We start from the raw sequence: 22,440 nt of genomic DNA on the forward strand, positions 1-22,440 counted from the left end.
AAAACTGAGACGACAGTACAGCTTTAGAAACGGAATAAACAAAAATATCTGTACTAGATAACTTTTTAAGCAAAATAAGGTTCCAAAAAAATAGGTCCACAACTCCGTGTTCCTCCTTGTAAACAAAGCGCACGTCAGCTAGCGTCGCCACAGCGGGCGGAAATTATCATACAGTTAAGCCCGCCCACTAAGAGGGAAGATATGATTGGTCAATTTTACTGTCATTTGAAACTAGGTGCACGCGCCACTTCCTCGTTTGGTGTAAGGATGGTACCATATTTCCGGTTGGTATGCGGAAGTGCAGATGTTTATGGCCGAGTCTATGAAACTCACATGGTGCCTCTTGGAGTTACCGAAGTTTACCGTCAACGATGTGCGTCGTATTGTCAGAGCATCAAGTACAACGCCACAGAGTAAACTTGAAAAGGGTTTCAAGTTCTACGTTTCATCCTACCTCTGCAATTTTGAAGGTAAGTGGCTGACGCTAGTTAGCTAGCTAGCCTGAGGTGGCAGTCTAATGAAGTGATGTTGTTTTTAGTAACGAACCGACCTGTCCTAGTACTAGAAATGCCTTTTAAAAACATGTTTGTATTTCTGATGGAAGTATCAGGCAAAAGTAAGGCTAACGAGATAACAGTGAGGGCTCACTGCTACAGATCTATGAAGAAAACAGATACGCCACACCAGCTGAGAGTTGGACTGGTTAAAATGACACGAGTTCTGTTCAGTGTCACGTTCAAAGTTCTGTTGAACAAGTTCAAAAGTTAGTTCAACACAAGTTCAATCTTTTATCCTTGCTCTTACTTCACGTAAGCTGTGATAGCCATAGGCATTGGTTTTCAAAGCTTACAATGGTAGCCAAATGCAGAGTAGCTGAGTGGGAATCATTAGCAGTCTGTTTTGCCTATAGTAAACAAATGGGAGTTTATTTTACAGTTCGAGCTATTGTTATCTACCTCTATGACTCAAAAGCAGAATATAGTCCACCTCAGCTATTCTTCAAACTGCATTTTCTAAAATCTGTCAATCTGTCTTTCAAATCTTTTATCTTAACTTCTTTATTAACATATGGCTTCAACACTTATACCATATTAACATATTCTGATAACACTCTTCAAGAAGCAGTTGAAGTAAAACCTGCACTGTTCTGTTGTTGGTGGTGGAAACAACAAAATAATATAAATATAAGTAGGCCTGTTTCACTCCTATGTGTAAGCATTTCATCTGGAGTGAAAATGAAGTTTAAATCTAAAATATATTTTATAGTTTATAGTTGCTAAGTGAACTAGTAGATTGAACCATGCACAACACTGTAGAATAGAACGACAGTATAGCCAAGTGTTTTAAGAGTGATGCAAAACAGCACAAACGTTACATGAGACAATAGACAAGTGACATTCACCACTAACAACATGATGGGACAGAAATTGCGCCTATTGACATTGCTGAAGTCTTCTTTTCAAGATATTACATTTTGCCTCTTGTGTATTTCAGATGACATTACGTGATTCAATGCCAGTTGTGCTCATTAACAGCAACTGCTCTTGTGTTGCTGGTTGCGGAATCTGCAACCACTTGGTTGCATTGCTTTTCCAGACTGCTCATTATTCTGAATCTGGCATGTCTGTCGTGCCTCCTGTCCTTTCATGCACACAGACAGAACAGAAGTGGCATAAACCACAAACAATGGTTTGTCTTATTTCATTATTTAATGTTAGTTAATGTATCACAGTCACTTTACTAACACCATCTTTTAAATTAATAGGGGGTGAAGCCTGGACCCGTGGATGCCATGGTTGTCCTAAAGCCAAAACCAGGTGCTACTACAGCCAGTGGAGTTAGGTATGTAGTACCAAATTTAATAGGCAGATTACAGTGTGTGGTAAAAAAATAAATGCTTTTGATCATCTGATAAGACCCTGTTCTCTTAAATTTAATTTAGCCTCGTTGTACTTCAGATGACATGTGATATGTGATTCACAATCAGTTGTGCTGGTGAACAGATTACAATGTGTAAAAATAAATGTTATTCACTCTTCTTTTAGTGCACTTTTCAAGGGCTACAGCGGTGAGCTCCCACACCGGGCCACCCTCAATCCTGGACCAGTCTACGCTGGAATGAAAGCAGATTCTCTTCCACTACCACCTCCATCTGACAGTGTTGTCATACATGAGGATGCACCCCCATTCCCGAGTCTGCCACTAGAATGTTACCATCTAAGCCCACCTGAATATTCATTTGTGCCAACACACCAAGAACAGCTACACCTAAGCTCACTTTCTGTGACCTTGTCACAGTCACACCTTATTGAGGAGGCAACAAGATCCCAAAGTGCTACACCTGAGTGGCATTCACTTAGGAGAGAAAGAGTGACTGCCTCACATTTCAGAGAGGTGAGCCACGTTAGAGGTCCAGGTGCTGCAGAAAGCCTGGCAGAAAGGATAATCCGAGGGACACGACAAACAGCACACATGAAGAGAGGACTTGAAATGGAAACGGGGGCCTTAAAGGACTATGCAGTTCTGAAAAACTTGAACTTGACCAAGTGTGGGCTAGTGATTCATCCAGATGCATCTTGGCTGGGTGCATCACCTGATGGACTTGTATATGACCCACTTGAGCGTCCATCATTTGGGCTTGTTGAAATTAAGTGCCCAAATGCACAAAGCTATGTAGACTGCAAATTCCTCAAAGTGGCACAAGGCCTACACAGATTGAAGGAGAGCCATTGTTATTATTGGCAAATCCAGGGCCAGTTATTGATTACTGGTATGCAGTGGTGTGATTTAGTTATCTGTGCCCATGATGATATTTTTGTGCAGCGAGTTTACAGAGATAGCAGTGTATTAGAAGAGGTGAAAAGGAGGTGTGACATGTTTTTCTTTAACACTTACATGCCAAAATACCTCTCTATGCCCAAGCAATAGAAAATCATAATGAACTCATGAACAATTAAAACAATTTCAAATTATTCTGTCAATTGTATTACTATTGTATTCATTTCATTTTTACAAATACAGTAAAAGTTAAGAAATACATAATGTTGTATTGTGTTGTCAATTTTACATATAAAAGTGAAAGCATTTTATACTATTTATCATATTGCACTGTACCTTAACATTGCAGCCAATATTTACAGACTAGCATGACCTAAAGCAGGGGTCGGCAAGCTTTTTGACTCGGAGCCACAAAAGCAAAATAATTGGAAATTTATTTCAGTGACGATGACATGTCACTCAAGCGAACCGAAACTAAATACTGGACATTTGTGAAATTCCACCCGAACATTTTTTAAGTCTCAAAAATATTATACGTTAATTAAATACTCATTAATTCTATTCAAAAGCTGAGCTGCACGAGGCTCTGGAGCCGCGGGTTGCCGACCCCTGACCTTAAAGGGATCATTTTAAGGTTAGAGAAAATATAAAATAATAATAAATCACCATCATTCACATTACATCATCTGTCTAATTCTGGATTGAGATTAGCCATTGTTTGCCCAGGCTTTTACCAAGGGGCCATTTTGATAATTCACCAAAAGACAGGCAACAGTAAAGAATTTGGTTTATGCTCCCTGTGATTGAAAGGGGGATCACTGTGCTGAATATTTTATGTTCTTTTACTCTGCGAATCACACGCTCAACATGGACTCTCAGTCTTGCAATGGACTGTGACGTTCTGATCTCTGACCTAGACAGTTGAGCTCTCTTTGACAGAAACGTGGGTATGTGGACTTTGCATGGAATGCAGTCTTCAACAAGGAAACCCTTGTCCACCATGATGGCCATAGATGGGTCAAGGAGGGCCACAATGCCAGACTGCTTTAAGATCTCTTTATCACTGATAGCACCTTGATAAAGAGAAGACACAAAGGTCACTGCGCCATGAGGGGCTATCCCAATCAACCCTTTGAATGTACAGTGTGATTTATAAGTGGAAAACACTTCACTCTGGAGGAGAAGGGAATTTGGAGTTTGACATCTCAGTTCTGTGCAATCTAAAATTATTTGAGTGTCAGCGTAGTCCTGAAACACATCTGGGAGGTGAGTTTTCACAGTGTCCACATCCAGTGGTGGACGAAGTACACCAATTATGTACTTGAGTAAAAGTACAGTTACCTTGCATTGAATATTACTCAAGTAAAAGTAAAAGTATTCACCTCAATTTTTTACTTGAGTAGAAGTACAAAAGTATCTGCCTTCAAAAATACTTAAGTATTAAAAGTAAACGTAAAAACCTTTTTTTTCTTAGCGTCACATCAAAACCCCTAGGCCTACTCGATCAAAAAGTGAACAGGAAACAGTGCCTTACATTTGCCTAGCAAACACAAAATACACAAAACTAGCCTATATTATCCTCACAACATTCATCTCCAAACTTTATCCATATTAATAATTCACACTAGAAAGGTAGACAAGTGGACAAACCGTTTAATATGAAAACATAATTCACCATCAAACAGTAATTTCGAACCGGCCACTTCAGTCCTAGCTTGGGGGACTTTTTCTGAGGTTCTATGTTGTCCACCACATGGCGGGACAGGGAAGCTAGAAGCTACTGAACTCATAATATTAAACTTGGCCAAATAATTAATATAATAATAATCAGAGTTGCCAACTCTCACGCAATGAGCGTGAGACACACGCATTGACTGTCTTTACCAGAGACCGTTTTCACTCGCACTACACTTCACATACATCCGATTTCTCACACTGAAAAAAAATCTAGTTTATTTACCTCTGATCTACATCTATGATTCAATGAGTTACTAGTTCGCTGTGGCGCCAACCACTGGCGATCGATCGTGACATAATACTTAATTTGTGTCCAACAATTTACACTCGCCGCCACCCCCGCCAACATTTTACACACATGCCGCCGCCCCGCCCCCCAACCCTGATAATAATTTTAATAATAATTTTAATAATTTTGCTTCGCTCATATTTACTTGCCTTCGCCTCCCTCATAGGAATAAATTGCGAAGTTTGCTTCGCTTGGCCAAATTCGCGTGTATGTGTCCCCGGCTTTAACGTTTGATGTGGGAGTCTCCTGTGTTAAACTGGCGCTTAGCATCTCCACAGATTGCAATTCGGGTACTAGCACACTGCTTTGGATAAAAGCATCTGTTAAATGTAGTGTACTTCAATGTGATATAATTAACCGGGGTATATAAACCTACTAATCTAATGGTGAACTTACTTCGATGTGTTTTTTCCAAGTTTGACAGCGAGTTTATAAATGATGACAGCGATGTGTTCTTCGGAATGCAGAGGAGGAATACGAATAATTCTTCTTTTCGAGGAATACAAACACTTCGGCTAAATAAGGCCAGGGGTGTTGGGGGAAAACATCTGTTGCAGCCATGTCAGATACTCAGCCATTTAGCGTACAAATCTTAATCTCTTACTGAGCGCTGATTGGTTATAGTCTGTGACATGGTACAGTTTTACCTTTCGGTATTTTATTAAACGTTTATTTAAAAATGAAAAAGGAACGAGATGTTTCTGTAAATGTAACGAAGTGAAAAGTACAAATTTTCGCTTTGAAATGTAGTGAAGTAAAAGTATAAAGTCTTATCAAATAAAAGTACTTGAGTAAAGTACAGATACATGGAAATGTTACTTAAGTACAGTAACGAATTACATTTACTTAGTTACTGTCCACCACTGTCCACATCTAACCAAATAGAAACAGCTCCCAATACAGTATAAAGCAAGTTGGCCCAGGTGTTAATAATACGACTAACAGTTGACCGATGTATTCTAAATCTGTGGGCCAAATCCTTTTGCATCAGTCCCAATGACAGGTAGTTCATGAAGAGAAAAAACTCATCAATTGGTTGAAGAACCTGGGGAAAAAATACATTATCCTATTGTCATATTACATTATGACTATCAAAACTTCTTTTGATGTAAAGATTAATTTGAAAATGATGACATAACATGCTTTGTATGGACAAGACGCAAACATTTACCGTTGCACTGGCAGAGTGAGGGACCTGATCAGTCTTCTCAACAGTCTGTGCTCTTGTAACCCGTATGATGTGGGTGGCTGGCTCTATTTGCTTCCAAAAGCCCATCAGGTGGGCATGGCTTGCAAATCTGTGGAATATAAAAGTTATATATAAAGTTATATAATGGCTAATTCATTCACAATGTATTTCAGACACCAGAGAAGGCCCATCCGTGTACTGTGTCCTGCCATATTTTTTATTTACCTGGTAAAGAATCGTATGTCATCATCAGAGGCAGAAAACCGCTCCAAACAGAACTTGCTGCTGACAGTTAAGTCTTCGATTTGTTTTCGGAGCCTTGGTATCTCCTCGCGTAGCTCTTCATTTTCATTGAGGGAGAGATCAAGCGCAGCAGGCTCATTACTGACGCAGTAGTCATGTTCATGACACGGTAAGGGGTCATCATCATCATGGTCAGTCTGCATCTCTGTTAGATCAGTGTTGGGTGGACGCTCTGTTCTTTCCCATACTCCAGGTCGTGGAGTTGGAATAGTATAGTTATTCCATTGAAATAGTACAGGAAAAGCTCCAGGTCGCAGTCGTTGTCGTCCAGTAGGATTGGGAGGTTCGAGCAGCGATAAAATATCGCAAACACACACGGGAAGTACTCGTGATAATAAAATGATCTCTCCTGATCTTAACCACCCATTGTTTCTGCAGTTCTGAGTCCTCTGGAAAGGTGTGGAAGCTCAGGTAGGAATTACACCTTGTCGATGCTGTGCACAATGGTACACAGCAGTGGTGGTTGGACCTGCTGTCTGTACGTTGTTGAAACGATACTTTTTTTTGTTTAACTGTCATGTTTAGGACACGTAAACGGACAGGAGATGAAGGAAACTTCCAAGTAAATAACGGTAAATATGCTCGTTACAAGACTGGTGAGGTGAATAGCTAGCACAGTGTACGCTTTCAATGGCTACCGGATGTCAACAACCATCCTAAACTTTTAGCAGAAATTACATCACTTAACAGCGTGCTCATATGCCATTGTCCCCTGATTGTCCTCATGTATTATTGTTTGTGTGTATTTGTAACTTTCCATATTCCCCAGTAATTGTTCTAGGTAAAGACACTCTTGAACAGTAGAAGCAAGTGCCATATACTCTGCTTCGCATGTGGAAAGTGCAACAGTAGGTTGCTTCTTCGTCTTCCATGAAATAAGTGCGCTGTTCTCACTTAGGCTCACACAGTATCCTGTTGTACTGCGGCGATCACTGGTATCAGCTGCCCAGTCTGCATCGCTGTAGGCTTGTATACCAAGATTCTCAGAGTTGTTTCTCCTAAAGGTTAAACCTTTGTTTGATGTACCTTTAAGGTATCGCAGGACATGTTTCACAGTGACCCATTGCTCCTGTGTAGGCTCAGCTAGGTACTGTGACAGCCTGCTCACCACAAAACTCAGATCAGGCCTAGTGCAGGTTGTCAGGTATATCAGACTGCCCACGGCCTCTCTGTACATTCTGATGTCTGTCATTTTAACTGCATCATCACTGTATTCAAGCTTTTGCTCACAAGGAGTTTCTCTTACCCTACATTCTGACATGTTAAAACGCTGTAGAGTTTTGTTCGTGTACTTTTCTTGTGACATCTTAATACACCCACCAGAAAAATCAAAATGTATACCAAGAAAATGCTTGAGTTGCCCCAAATCCTTCATCTTGAATTGCTGTGCAAGCATCCCTTTCACTCTTTTCAATTAATTTCCATCCCTTGCAGCGATGATTAGATCATAGAACCATACAATTATGATCACTTTCCCTTCTTTTGACTCTTGAGAATATACACAATGGTCAGCTTGGTTTTGTGTGAATCCATTTTCTGTTAAACAATTATGTAAAACCCTATTCCTATTTCGTCCAGACTGTTTGAGTCCATAAAGTGATTTCTCCAGCTTATATACTGTAAGAACGCCGTTTTCACATCCATCTGGTGGACCAGTAAATGTTCCTGTACTGCCTTTTGTAACACAACTCTTATTACTCGTTAGGTCTGCTGTTGGTGAAAACGTTTCCCCATAGTCTACTCCCATTTTCTGGCTGTAGCCCTTAGCGGTAAATCGAGCCTTGTATTGGTCATTCCCATCTACACCAGACTTGATTGCGTAAACCCACCTACCCCCCACGGGTTTCTTGCCCACTGCTAGTGTTGTCGGGGTGAAGGTTTTGTCTCATTTAGAGATTGGATTTCTTCATCCATTGCTTTTCTCCATTCTTTTGAATTGTCTGATTGCATTGCTTCATCATAAGTCTGTGGAATGCCACACACTGCTCTACAGCAGTAGTCTACTGTGATATGCATTCCATCACTATCCTCGTCTTCAGTTACGTAGTCACCTAGGTAATTTGGTGCCCTTCTATCTCTAGTTGGATACCGCCTACTCTCAGGATATAAAGTTACACAGGTCTAATAATTAGGAACAAACTAAAATACAAATTATTTATAATAAATACTTTTTATATATTATATTTTTTTATAAATATAATTTTTATATGTTATCATTAAAAGTCAGTTTCCAGTCATTCAATTTCCCATGATGTAATTTATTGACATGAGACAGTACTCATGCATTTACTCACTACTTGAGTAGCTTTTTATCAAAGTGCTTTTTTACTTTTACTCAAGTAAATTTTTGGATGCATACTTTTACTTTTACTTGAGTAACATTTGGTTCAAGTAACAGTATTTTAACTTGAGTAAAATTGTTGAATACTCTACCCACCTCTGTCAGTGTGTGATGTTCATACATGCAGCCCTAATCCTGTAAATTTGGCTTGTTGACGCAGCTCTAGTTAGTGATGCGCGGATCGATACTGAAATATCCATTCCATCGATACCAGGTCTTTATGTTGTAAAATCGATTTTCAAATCAAAATATCCATACTTTTGATATTTCAGTCATTTGAGGTAATGCAAAGCACTAACAGGAACACTGTGGAAGTAACAAAAATATTGAGATCTTGTCTAAATGATATGCGGTTGGTGGGAACTACTTTTTCTTCCGCCTGGGTCAGTGCATAATGCGTAAGTACTGCGGCACGCTCACACACACACACACACAGACGCTCACTCAGTGTACTAGGGCGCTGTACGTACGCTATGGCGGAACGCAAGAGAAGTCATGTGTGGAGCTATTTCAGCCCCACAAAGAGCCAAGATGCTGTTTGTGATTTGTGTAAAAAAAAAAAACTATAAGGAGTTGTGGCAACACAAGAAATCTTGTTAAACACCTTAGGGTAAACCCAAAGGTCCAATATGAGGCTTTCATGCTTAGGCGGACAAAATAGGAGAGCACTGTGTCAGGTGGTGCTAAAGGTTAAAAAAAATCGGTTGCAGGTCACTAGGAGCCCTTCATCCCTTCAATCGCATGCCATTACCATACGATTCCTTTCCAAGGGAGCGCAACATCTAGTGCTTCCTAACAACACGTTTAACTTTGGCCATTTGTACAATATATATACCACTATAAATTCATATATGCCTCGATGACGGTATGCCAAAAAATATATTAACCTAAATATATTTAGGAAACAGAATAGTTCTATATTACATATATTTTAGTTCTACATGAACTGTTCAAACGTTATTTTATTTTTTCCCTGTGCAAAATAAGATTTCGCTACCAGAATGCGTTACTATTTTGCATATTGAGGCTACTAAACCAATCAGCTTGAAGTCGCCATATTACGCCCTCTGACGTTTCTAGAAAGTAAACAGGAAACTAACGAGCTAACTGTGATGCCCGCTGTTCGTTTACAGAGGGCCACGCAGTTATAATTCAGCTCAATACCAGTTTCAAATGACAGCTAAATTGACTAATCATATCTTCCGTCTTAATGGGCGAGCTTAACTGTAGCCCGCTGTGGCGACGCTAGCTGTCGTTAGCGTACCACCGTTAGATAGTTTCCACTCGCGTTGTTTACATATTCCGCTCCCGAGGAACACGGAGCTGTGAACCTTATTTTGTCGGTACCTTATTTTTGCTTATCTAGTACATATGTTATTGGTTTATTGCGTTTTTAAAGCTGTAATGTCGTCTCAATTTTTATTATTTATTATTTTTTAATGGCTTAGGTGCACGCACCACTTAGTCGTTTGGTGTAAGGATGGTACCATATTTCCGGTTGGTATGCGGAAGTGCAGATGTTTATGGCCGAGTCTATGAAATTCACAAGGTGCCTCTTGGAGTTTCCGAAGTTTACCGTCAACGATGTGCGTCGTATTGTCAGAGCATCAAGTACAACGCCACAGAGTAAACTTGAAAAGGGTTTCAAGTTCTACGTTTCATCCTACCTCTGCAATTTTGAAGGTAAGTGGCTGACGCTAGTTAGCTAGCTAGCCTGAGGTGGCAGTCTAATGAAGTGATGTTGTTTTTAGTAACGAACCAACCTGTCCTAGTACTAGAAATGCCTTTTAAAACATGTTTGTATTTCTGATGGAAGTATCAGGCAAAAGTAAGGCTAACGAGATAACAGTGAGGGCTCACTGCTACAGATCTATGAAGAAAACAGATACACCACACCAGCTGAGAGTTGGACTGGTTAAAATGACACGAGTTCTGTTCAGTGTCACGTTCGAAGTTCTGTTGAACAAGTTCAAAAGTTAGTTCAACACAAGTTCAATCTTTTATCCTTGCTCTTACTTCACGTAAGCTGTGATAGCCATAGGCATTGGTTTTCAAAGCTTACAATGGTAGCCAAATGCAGAGTAGCTGAGTGGGAATCATTAGCAGTCTGTTTTGCCTATAGTAAACAAATGGGAGTTTATTTTACAGTTCGAGCTATTGTTATCTACCTCTATGACTCAAAAGCAGAATATAGTCCACCTCAGCTATTCTTCAAACTGCATTTTCTAAAATCTGTCAATCTGTCTTTCAAATCTTTTATCTTCTTTATTAACATATGGCTTCAACACTTACACCTATTAACATATTCTGATAACACTCTTCAAGAAGCAGTTGAAGTAAAACCTGCACTGTTCTGTTGTTGGTGGTGGAAACAACAAAATAATATAAATATAAGTAGGCCTGTTTCACTCCTATGTGTAAGCATTTCATCTGGAGTGAAAATGAAGTTTAAATCTAAAATATATTTTATAGTTTATAGTTGCTCAGTGAACTAGTAGATTGAACCATGCACAACACTGTAGAATAGAAAGACAGTATAGCCAAGTGTTTTAGGAGTGATGCAAAACAGCACAAACGTTACATGAGACAATAGACAAGTGACATTCACCACTAACAACATGATGGGACAGAAATTGCGCCTATTGACATTGCTCAAGTCTTCTTTTTAAGATATTACATTTTGCCTCTTGTGTATTTCAGATGACATTACGTGATTCAATGCCAGTTGTGCTCATTAACAGCAACTGCTCTTGTGTTGCTGGTTGCGGAATCTGCAACCACTTGGTTGCATTGCTTTTCCAGACTGCTCATTATTCTGAATCTGGCATGTCTGTCGTGCCTCCTGTCCTTTCATGCACACAGACAGAACAGAAGTGGCACAAACCACGAACAATGGTTTGTCTTATTTCATTATTTAATGTTAGTTAATGTATCACAGTCACTTTACTAACACCATCTTTTAAATTAATAGGGGGTGAAGCCTGGATCCGTGGTGGATGCCATGGTTGTCCTAAAGCCAAAACCAGGTGCTACTACAGCCAGTGGAGTTAGGTATGTAGTACCAAATTTAATAGGCAGATTACAGTGTGTGGTAAAAAAAAAAATGCTTTTGATCATCTGATAAGACCCTGTTCTCTTCAAAATTTAATTTAGCCTCGTTGTACTTCAGATGACATGTGATATGTGATTCACAATCAGTTGTGCTGGTGAACAGATTACAATGTGTAAAAATAAATGTTATTCACTCTTCTTTTAGTACACTTTTCAAGGGCTACAGCGGTGAGCTCCCACACCGGGCCACCCTCAATCCTGGACCAGTCTACGCTGGAATGAAAGCAGATTCTCTTCCACTCATCTTCACAATGAACATCTCGCCTGACAAGCCACTTGTGGACTCCATCTTTGGGAAGGTACAAGTTGGCAGTGTATTGTCCTATCAACAACCACCACCTCCATCTGACAGTGTTGTCATACATGAGGATGCACCCCCATTCCCGAGTCTGCCACTAGAATGTTACCATCTAAGCCCACCTGAATATTCATTTGTGCCAACACACCAAGAACAGCTACACCTAAGCTCACTTTCTGTGACCTTGTCACAGTCTCACCTTATTGAGGAGGCAACAAGATCCCAAAGTGCTACACCTGAGTGGCATTCACTTAGGAGAGAAAGAGTGACTGCCTCACATTTCAGAGAGGTGAGCCACGTTAGAGGTCCAGGTGCTGCAGAAAGCCTGGCAGAAAGGATAATCCGAGGGACACGACAAACAGCACACATGAAGAGGGGACTTGAAATGGAAACGGGGGCCTTAAAGGACTATGCAGTTCTGAAAAACTTGAACTTGACCAAGTGTGGGCTAGTGATTCATCCAGATGCATCTTGGCTGGGTGCATCACCTGATGGACTTGTATATGACCCACTTGAGCGTCCATCATTTGGGCTTGTTGAAATTAAGTGCCCAAATGCACAAAGCTATGTAGACTGCAAATTCCTCAAAGTGGCACAAGGCCTACACAGATTGAAGGAGAGCCATTGTTATTATTGGCAAATCCAGGGCCAGTTATTGATTACTGGTATGCAGTGGTGTGATTTAGTTATCTGTGCCCATGATGATATTTTTGTGCAGCGAGTTTACAGAGATAGCAGTGTATTAGAAGAGGTGAAAAGGAGGTGTGACATGTTTTTCTTTAACACTTACATGCCAAAATACCTCTCTATGCCCAAGCAATAGAAAATCATAATGAAGACATGAACTCATGAACAATTAAAACAATTTCAAATTATTCTGTCAATTGTATTACTATTGTATTCATTTCATTTTTAGAGAAGGCCCATCCGTGTACTGTGTCCTGCCATATTTTTTATTTACCTGGTAAAGAATCGTATGTCATCATCAGAGGCAGAAAACCGCTCCAAACAGAACTTGCTGCTGACAGTTAAGTCTTCGATTTGTTTTCGGAGCCTTGGTATCTCCTCGCGTAGCTCTTCATTTTCATTGAGGGAGAGATCAAGAGCAGCAGGCTCATTACTGACGCAGTAGTCATGTTCATGACACGGTAAGGGGTCATCATCATCATGGTCAGTCTGCATCTCTGTTAGATCAGTGTTGGGTGGACGCTCTGTTCTTTCCCATACTCCAGGTCGTGGAGTTGGAATAGTATAGTTATTCCATTGAAATAGCACAGGAAAAGCTCCAGGTCGCAGTCGTCGTTGTCCAGTAGGATTGGGAGGTTCGAGCAGCGATAAAATGTCGCGAACACACTCTGGAAGTACTCGTGATAATAAAATGATCTCTCGTGATCTTAACCACCCATTGTTTCTGCAGTTCTGAGTCCTTTGGAAAGGTGTGGAAGCTCAGGTAGGAATTACACCTTGTCGATGCTGTGCACAATGGTACACAGCAGTGGTGGTTGAACCTGTTGTCTGTACGTTGTTGAAACGATACTTTTTTTTGTTTAACTGTCATGTTTAGGACACGTAAACGGACAGGAGATGAAGGAAACTTCCAAGTAAATAACGGTAAATATGCTCGTTACAAGACTGGTGAAGTGAATAGCTAGCACAGTACGCTTTCAATGGCTACCGGATGTCAACAACCATCCTAACCTTTTAGCGGAAATTACGTCACTTAACAGCGTGCACATAGGCCATTGTCCCCTGATTGTCCTCATGTATTATTGTTTGTGTGTATTTGTAACTTTCCATATTCCCCAGTAATTGTTCTAGGTAAAGACACTCTTGAACAGTAGAAGCAAGTGCCATATACTCTGCTTCGCATGTGGAAAGTGCAACAGTAGGTTGCTTCTTCGTCTTCCATGAAATAAGTGCGCTGTTCTCACTTAGGTTCACACAGTATCCTGTTGTACTGCGGCGATCACTGGTATCAGCCACCCAGTCTGCATCGCTGTAGGCTTGTATACCAAGATTCTCAGTGTTGTTTCTCCTAAAGGTTAAACCTTTGTTTGATGTACCTTTAAGGTATCGCAGGACAAGTTTCACAGTGACCCATTGCTCCTGTGTAGGCTCAGCTAGGTACTGTGACAGCCTGCTCACCACAAAACTCAGATCAGGCCTAGTGCAGGTTGTCAGGTATATCAGACTGCCCACGGCCTCTCTGTACATTCTGATGTCTGTCATTTTAACTGCATCATCACTGTATTCAAGCTTTTGCTCACAAGGAGTTTGTGACACTTGGTTTTGTGTGAATCCATTTTCTGTTAAACAATTATGTAAAACCCTATTACTCGTTAGGTCTGCTGTTGGTGAAAACGTTTCCCCATAGTCTACTCCCATTTTCTGGCTGTAGCCCTTAGCGGTAAATCGAGCCTTGTATTGGTCATTCCCATCTACACCAGACTTGATTGCGTAAACCCACCTACCCCCCACGGGTTTCTTGCCCACTGCTAGTGTTGTTGGGGTGAAGGTTTTGTTCTCATTCAGAGATTGGATTTCTTCATCCATTGCTTTTCTCCATTCTTTTGAATTGTCTGATTGCATTGCTTCATCATAAGTCTGTGGAATGCCACACACTGCTCTACAGCAGTAGTCTACTGTGATATGCATTCCATCACTATCCTCGTCTTCAGTTACGTAGTCACCTAGGTAATTTGGTGCCCTTCTATCTCTAGTTGGATTTTTTGTGCTCGAATGGCTGCTTCCTAATCTCCTTGCTGCTTATAGCCACTAACCGTTAGATGGCACGATTTAAACAAAAACAGGAGCACAAATGTAGCAAGGCTGCCCCCTTGTGGCGCAAAAGAGAATTAAAATCTTCACCAACTGGGATTAAACAAACTAACAAATCCCGCTGCAAGTGTGCGGGACAGAACAAATACATTATTGCTTATGTCATGTTTATCAAAATGTGTTGTACGTATTGTCTGTTGAATTGTCTTACTCTCCAAAACATTTAGACCCAACGCCTGGGTCATTAGATGCAAAAGTGCTGAACATGTCGTCATAATCTCTAAGGCATAATTTTACTTCTTTTTTTTTTTGTCGTTACATTTTGGTAATTTTTTCCTAACTTGATTAAATTATTCGCAGGTGAACATTCAGATACAGTAAAAAAGGGAATTTGTGAAGGTTTAGATCAACCAATGGTCTCAACTACAGGTCAGAGGTGCGTCTCATGAACCTTTACTGTAATTGGCAAACATTTATAGAGGCTAAACACTGCAGTATCACAAAGTCTCATAATGGAAACACAAGGCCATGTGCAGGGTGAACAGCCAAGAAGAGGAGTAAGACTGTGTGGTGTAAGGCTGAGGGGACAAAACAGTGAAATAAGGGCAACAATTGTGGACCATGTTGTACATGTAAGTCATGGTTTTACAATGGCTGAAGCTGGTCACTGGGTGCAGCTGAATATTGGAAGAACAACTGTGTCTGTGTTCAATTGTTCAAACATTTCATAGAGAAAATGTATGTAAATTCAGAAATGTGTATATTCTCTGGAGGCTGTATGTGCTCAGGTTGTTTTGAATGTGTAGAATAAGTTTCTTCTAATTTTGCAGTTTTTCCAGTCAGCTGTCTGTCTTTTCTGAATTTCAATCAAATTTGTTTTTGTCAACAAATTGCAGTGCAAACAATACAGTCAAACAATATTGCTGTACAAAATTGATTCCAGCCCAATTACTTTCTATCAGTCTCCCAAATACAGTCATGTGTAACTTTGTGTTCTGTGTAACTTTGTATTTTGTGTGTAAAATGTATTGTTTCATTTGATATACCACAGCATGTGCAGCATTCTTGAAATCAAAAGCTTAGCTAGTTTCCATCAGAATGTACTTACAGTCTGCACTGACTGTGACTTGTGACTGTAACGGGCCGCCCAATGGATGGGTTCCCTTTTGAGTCTTGGTCCTCCCGAGGTTTCTTCCTATTCCCCACCATCATAGGGAGTTTTTCCTCACCACTGTCGCCTTTGGCTTGCTCATTAGGGATATGGACCCATAGTATTGTTAACCATGTAAATCCTGTAAAGCTGCTTTGTGACAACATGTGTTGTGAAAAGCGTTATATAAATAAATTTGACTTTGACTTATAGTTGCACTGACAACATGACTAATTATTTTGACTGCCTTGTTCATAGGCAGTGGCACACAGACTAGATACTCTGATGGCACTGACAAATTGACTGACCTAAATATTTGCTTTTGAAGCAAAAACAAAGAATTTTGAGTGAATTATGTGCTTTGCAACTGTTTTGAAAATCATGATGAAAGAAATGTACCAAATCGACTGAGAAAAACTGTAAATCAAATCTAGCTACCACCAACTCTCTATCTCCACAAATATGGACTTGTGCTAAAGGGCCGCCCAGTGGAGGATGGGTTCTCTTTTGAGTCTTGGTCCTCCCGAGGTTTCTTCCTAATCTCCACCATCATGTTTTTCCTCGCCACTGTTGCCTTTGGCTTGCTCATTAGGGATCTGGACCCATATGATTGTAAAGCTGCTTTGTGACAACATGTTTTGTAAAATGCGCTATATAAATAAATTTGACTTGACTATCTATCTCTATCTCTCTCTCTATCTATCTATCTATCTCTCTCTCTATCTATCTATCTATCTATCTTTCTCTCCAGAGATGGGTAGAGGTTCACCAATCTGTCAATATTGCATCTAAATATTTTCTAAAAAGAAGTGCAAATATTTTAGCCAAGACTGTATACAGTTTTATATTATTAGTCAAAAACGTTCTAATCACTTACTTTAAGTCAATACAATGAATAAGATATTAACTGATTTTAAATAAGAACCCTGATTACAAAATGCAAAACAGAATGTACATTTCCTAGGACATATGTTATGAAGGTGCAGTTGGTGCAGTGAGATTGCTGTTTATCCATTTCTATTTTTATTGTGCTTTATTTCAGACCAACATGCTGTCACTAAGTGGAGGCCACACAATAAAGAGAACGATATGGTGGATCTCCAGCAAGGTCTTCACCCCAAACCTGGCAAAAAGCCTTAACTGGTGTGGCAGGGGACACAAGCGAGTATTAAAACAGACAGCCTGTGGACAGCTTGTTATTGGTGAGTATATTGGAACGACTTACATGTTACATTTTTAGCTTTAGCATGAAGCGCATAGCATTTACGGACTCTTATAGGTCATGTGGTTTTTAAAGTTTTACGGCAAAATGACTGGTAAATAACAACACCTTTGTATATTTTGGAAAATACTACTCCTCCTCCAATTACTTACTATGCTTGTAACCTAATACCTTAAGCCTAGCCTAATAACAGATACATTAGATGATTTATTTCTTACATGCAGTTTACTTAATGTATTCAGGGTAATATAACTGATAAATGTGTAGCCCTTATGCCTCTTTAACAAGAATAGTAATAATATTCTACATTTTGACACACAGCTGCCGCAGTGAAGAACCCAGCGCTACCCGCTCCCATGAAAGCAGAGGCTGAAAAATGCCTAAAAGACTACCTCCACCTGGCACCAGCAAGACGCTCATCTTTAATTTGTTAATTACACGTTTGTTGCATATTGTTGATTTTCTGTTAAATAAACATGTTAACTGAAAATCCCTTTCACTTAATTTTGTTTTGTGGTAATAATATTAATAATATTAATTAATTACATAAAATAATATAGCATAATTTTCCAGTGTATATTTCTGTTTGAGTCTTTAGGCTTCTTAGTGGCTCATACGATCGCGCTGCTTGTGTATTTCGTAGCTTTAACTTAGGGAGGAAGAAGAATATAAAATCTAGCTTTAATTGTAATTCAATCTGGTTTGATTTTAAATGCCACATTCACAGGGTTGCCAACTTTTGACGTTCGCTTGGAGTGAGATTTTAACCTGGAGCCGGTGGCGAGTGTATTTTGTTGAGCGGGGGGTGGCGAACGTAAAATGGACACAGATTCCGGTGGATGGCGCCAGAGCTAGCGAACTAGTAACGTATTGAATCATATATGTGGATCTGGGGTAAATAAACTGGATATTTTTTTTCTGTGTGAGATATCGGAAGTGTGGCGTGAGAGCGTGTGAAAACGGTCAAATGCGTGTGTCTCACGCTCAATGCGTGAGAGTTGGCAACCCTGCATTCAGGTACGTTCAGATGCTGCATTTTAGCTATAGCCTACTGTACATATAAGTCTGGAATGCAGCGTATGAACGTCATTTTGGCATCCAAGCCTGCCGTTTAAAAGACGTACTACAGATGAGTAAACGCCGTATTAAATAGTCTAGGAGAGATCTCATAAGCGTCTCCGAGACGCAGGCGCGATCATGACGCAGCCAGGTAGGTCTGTAATGCAGCTGCTGGAGGTCTTTCACGATCCACCACAGACTATCAGAGACGTGTTGGCGATGAGCACGCGCTCTTAAATACGTATTCCAGACGAACTGTGTTACATCCAGCAGAGTCTCTGAGATGTACATGTGCTATCAGTTTATCCTTCTATACAACCCCCTTCACCAAGCGTTCGGCTGAAGAATTAAAAGCATAAATGAGTTTGTAGTGGACAGACCCAATTTTAGGGTTCGTACGACTGCTTGAAATACTTGGAAATACTTTCATTTTAATGTTGCTTTTTCAGATTAAAAAAAAAGTGTTGGATATTGGCTAAAGCATTTGAAGATGCTTGAAATGAACTGTGTTTCGTTTCGCAACAAATAGCTATTTGACTGAATGGTTCGCTTATATAACGTTACAAATATATAAGTTACAAATACATAAGAAATGTATCAACCTCTTGTAATTCCAGCGGTAAACTCGAGAGTGCATTAAGACGTTAAGATTGTGTGCTTTGAAAATAAACTACCATTAAATAAAATATTGCTAGTTTGTTAGGTAAGGTAGAGTTACTGGATTAAATCCTACCCAAACGAGCATATATCTTAACTACATATTAATACGCCAACGTGATCGTTTGGGGGGGGGGGGGGGTGGTTAGGTAATAGCTAGCGAGCGAATTAGAGAAAAAGCAAAACTGTAGCTGGCTACCCAAACACGCACATTTAAAACAGTGCTGTTGTTTTGTGTATTGTTTTGAAATTAATCGACCTTATATTTGATCTTATATGCTAATAAAGCAGCGCTGCGTAGCGCGTTGTGGTGCCTGTTACCACGTCACAATCGTAGAATTCGAATTGAGCTTCCATGGAAACCGCTAGTTTACATTACGCGTTGTCATAGTGATGTGCAAACAGAACAACATTTACGGTCGACTACGAATGAATTCCGTGTCGTTTTCTTCTGCTTTTTATTCAAAAAGTTTGTTCTGAGGTTAGTTAACCCAGATAACTAAATAAGATATTCAGATTGGTTAAATCTCTACCACCTGGTCCATGGCGTACTTTGACTCCATGGCTACAAGCAGCAGTTTCCTCAGCATGGACGACTACCGTCTAGTGCAGCACGAGGTCCTCTGCTCTGCCTCCAACAGATACGAAGTGCTGGAGTTCCTTGGCCGCGGGACTTTTGGCCAGGTGGCCAAGTGCTGGAAGCGCGGCACCAGTCAATCTGTCGCCATCAAGATCCTGAAAAATCACCCTGCCTATGCCCGCCAGGGCCTGATCGAGGTGGGGAAATTATGGTAGATTTAAAAGAGGTTTTGAGAATCAATGTGTCAGGGCTGGCTCGGCTGCCACTCCCTCTACCACCAGGAGTTGCGGGACGTAATCAGCAATGATCCGTTTCAGCTGTCTGAAGTTTTGTTTATTGTTTTACCGTGCTCTCACGGCTTATATTGTTTCTCTTTTCACACGTCAAGTACCTCCCTGTACTCCCGCGTTACACAATTGTAGCCCTGATTGTGATGTTGCTTTGTTCCTGCTCTAATAAGATGTAATAGGCTGATATTGGCTAACACTGCAATTTGTAATCAGGGGCAGTGGCGGCTGGTCAATATGGGGCGCTGGGGCGCCGCCCCCTTAATATTGTTCCGATATTAAAATGAGTTCATTATAAACTGCGATAGTGAGGAAATTATTTAGTGACACTGTGTGTCTAATTGCCATGTTTGAATTTATTAAAAGTGTAAACACATAATTGTATTTAATTGGTTACATTGTGCACACTTCCTGTGTGCGGGGCACCGGTCTAATGAGAGTGCATGAAGAGGCATAAACTTTTGCCAAGCACTGATCTGAGGCTGCAGTTTAATTGGTCGGTTTCAGACACACCCACTCTTGTTGGTAGTGTCAGTCAGCTGCGGTTCGTTAAAGCTGGTTTATACTTTCGCGAGTGATCGTAGGGCGAGACTCCGCCCACCTCGCGCGAACCTCCAACGTAAATCGGTTCATGTTGAATATCAGCAGGCTGGAGCAGCAGCTCATACAAAATGAGAGAAAATTCAGTTTTATCTTTACAAAATAATCTTCTCACAAAGCATTCACTTGAAGAACGTTAGGGCAAAATTCATGTTCAAATAAATAAAGGGCAATAAGACTGCTTTATTTGTTTTTAATTTGTTTACACCCCCCTCAATTATTTGTGCACCAGCCGCCACTGATCAGGGGTCATTTCTCTCTGGAAAAGAGCATCTGCCAAATATAGCAAAAGTAAATGTCTGAAGGGAGCCATGCAGTAACTGGGCTGATGCTATTGAAGTTACGTAGCATATTAGCCCTTGAATGCTGTGCCCACATAACTTAACGCCTGTCCCATCTTCCCCCATCTGCTCAGATGAGCATCCTGAGCCGTCTCAACAAGGAGAACGTAGACGAGTTCAACATTGTTCGCTCGTACGAGTGCTTCCAGCACAGGAACCACTTATGCCTGGTGTTTGAGATGCTGGGGCAGAGCTTGCAGGACTTCGTCAAGCACAGCCCACTGCCGCTGAAGTGCATCCGGCCCATAGTGCAGCAGTTGGCCATGGCGCTCCTGAAGCTGAAGAGTCTGGGCCTGATCCACACCGACCTCAAGCCTGACAACATCATGCTGGTGGACCCCGTCAGGCAGCCGTACCGGGTCAAGGTCATCGACTTCGGCTCCGCCACCCACGTCTCCAAGGCCGTGTGCTCCTCCTACCTGCAGACCAGATACTACCGGTGAGTGGCACGGCCTAAGGCATATTGGAAACAGATGCATGGTTGCGGGAATCGCTTCCGCTCGAGTGTGCTTGAGAGGTGAACTGCCCGTTGTGGATGGCTATGGTGACACGGCTGCACATTAAGATTGTGATAAGCATTACGATGAACTGCAACGTGTTTGATTGCCATTTGATTTATAAGTGATGTATTTTTAACTGGATCATGTAAGTGTTGTCATTTATCCAAACACCAAAGAATATCTTAATATCTTCAGTGCCTGAGAAGTTAAGATGCTCTCAGCACACATAAAAATATTTTTTTGGTTGGTTTTATGCTTCAGGCTTTGGTAATATCAGTACAGGGTACCCGCACTGCTCCATTGTAGTTACACCATGGCAGTGTTGTTCTGTATTTACGTAGTGGAGAACAGCACATCAGTATGTAGTGTCAGTGTAGTGTCAGTGTCAGGTTACACTACAGTAGTAGATGGGTAATGCACAGGCCAGTATTGTGCTACCAATTTACCAAAAGAATATTTCAGGTAGTAAAAAAAATACTTCTTAAAGCTTTTACATTTTCACACATTAATTCATCACTCTGTGTTAAAGTGAGTACCTTTGAATCACCACAAACCACAGTATCATGCTAAACGTGATGATGGACGTTTTTGTCTTTTTGGTCCAGATCGCCCGAGATCATCCTGGGTCTCCCGTTCTGCGAGGCCATCGATATGTGGTCCCTGGGCTGTGTCATCGCCGAGCTCTTCCTGGGCTGGCCCCTGTATCCTGGAGCATCTGAATACGATCAGGTCAGCCCACGGGCCTCGGACCCGAACCTCGCCTTTCTCACGCTTCTGTCTTTATTCACGAAGCATCGAAGAACAGTGCTGATTTAGAGTCTGCTTTCCCACCTCCTTTCCAGAACTTCCTCGCTGTGTAATAAAGATGTAAATCTTGTTTGGGAGAAGAGCGGAGTTGCTAACAGTGATGGCCACCTTTATTCTAACTATGCAGCTTGCTAGCTGTTCTGTAATGACTGGCAAAGAAGAGACTATGAATGATTTTTGGGGAACCAACAAAACAATTAACTCAAATGTGTTGAGAGTGTGATCTGTGGGCCCTTTAGGCCTGAGATGTGTTTGCTGGCTATAATTGGTAATCTAATAAGAGCTCTTTACAGTAGTGCTAGAAATACTGTCTTGCAGTGGGAAAAAAATCTCAGGTTTGCATGACAGTGGAATTCTAAGATGGGTCCAGGTGAAGCTCCCAGTACAACAGGGTTGACTGGTGCAAGGTGTTT

At 40.9% G+C, this 22,440-nt stretch overlaps 1 long non-coding RNA gene across 1 annotated transcript; it reads left to right on the forward strand.

Annotated features, from left to right (window-relative positions):
- The first annotated feature begins 1,108 nt into the window (after window positions 1-1,108).
- LOC143485464 (uncharacterized) lies at window positions 1,109-2,460 on the forward strand. Its single transcript, XR_013122894.1, has 3 exons — window positions 1,109-1,689; window positions 1,766-1,842; window positions 2,046-2,460. It is a non-coding gene; the product is annotated as an uncharacterized LOC143485464 (long non-coding RNA).
- The last annotated feature ends 19,980 nt before the right edge of the window (window positions 2,461-22,440 follow it).

This window comes from Brachyhypopomus gauderio, unplaced genomic scaffold, assembly GCF_052324685.1.
Source record: "Brachyhypopomus gauderio isolate BG-103 unplaced genomic scaffold, BGAUD_0.2 sc34, whole genome shotgun sequence".
In the NCBI taxonomy this organism is placed as follows: domain Eukaryota; kingdom Metazoa; phylum Chordata; class Actinopteri; order Gymnotiformes; family Hypopomidae; genus Brachyhypopomus; species Brachyhypopomus gauderio.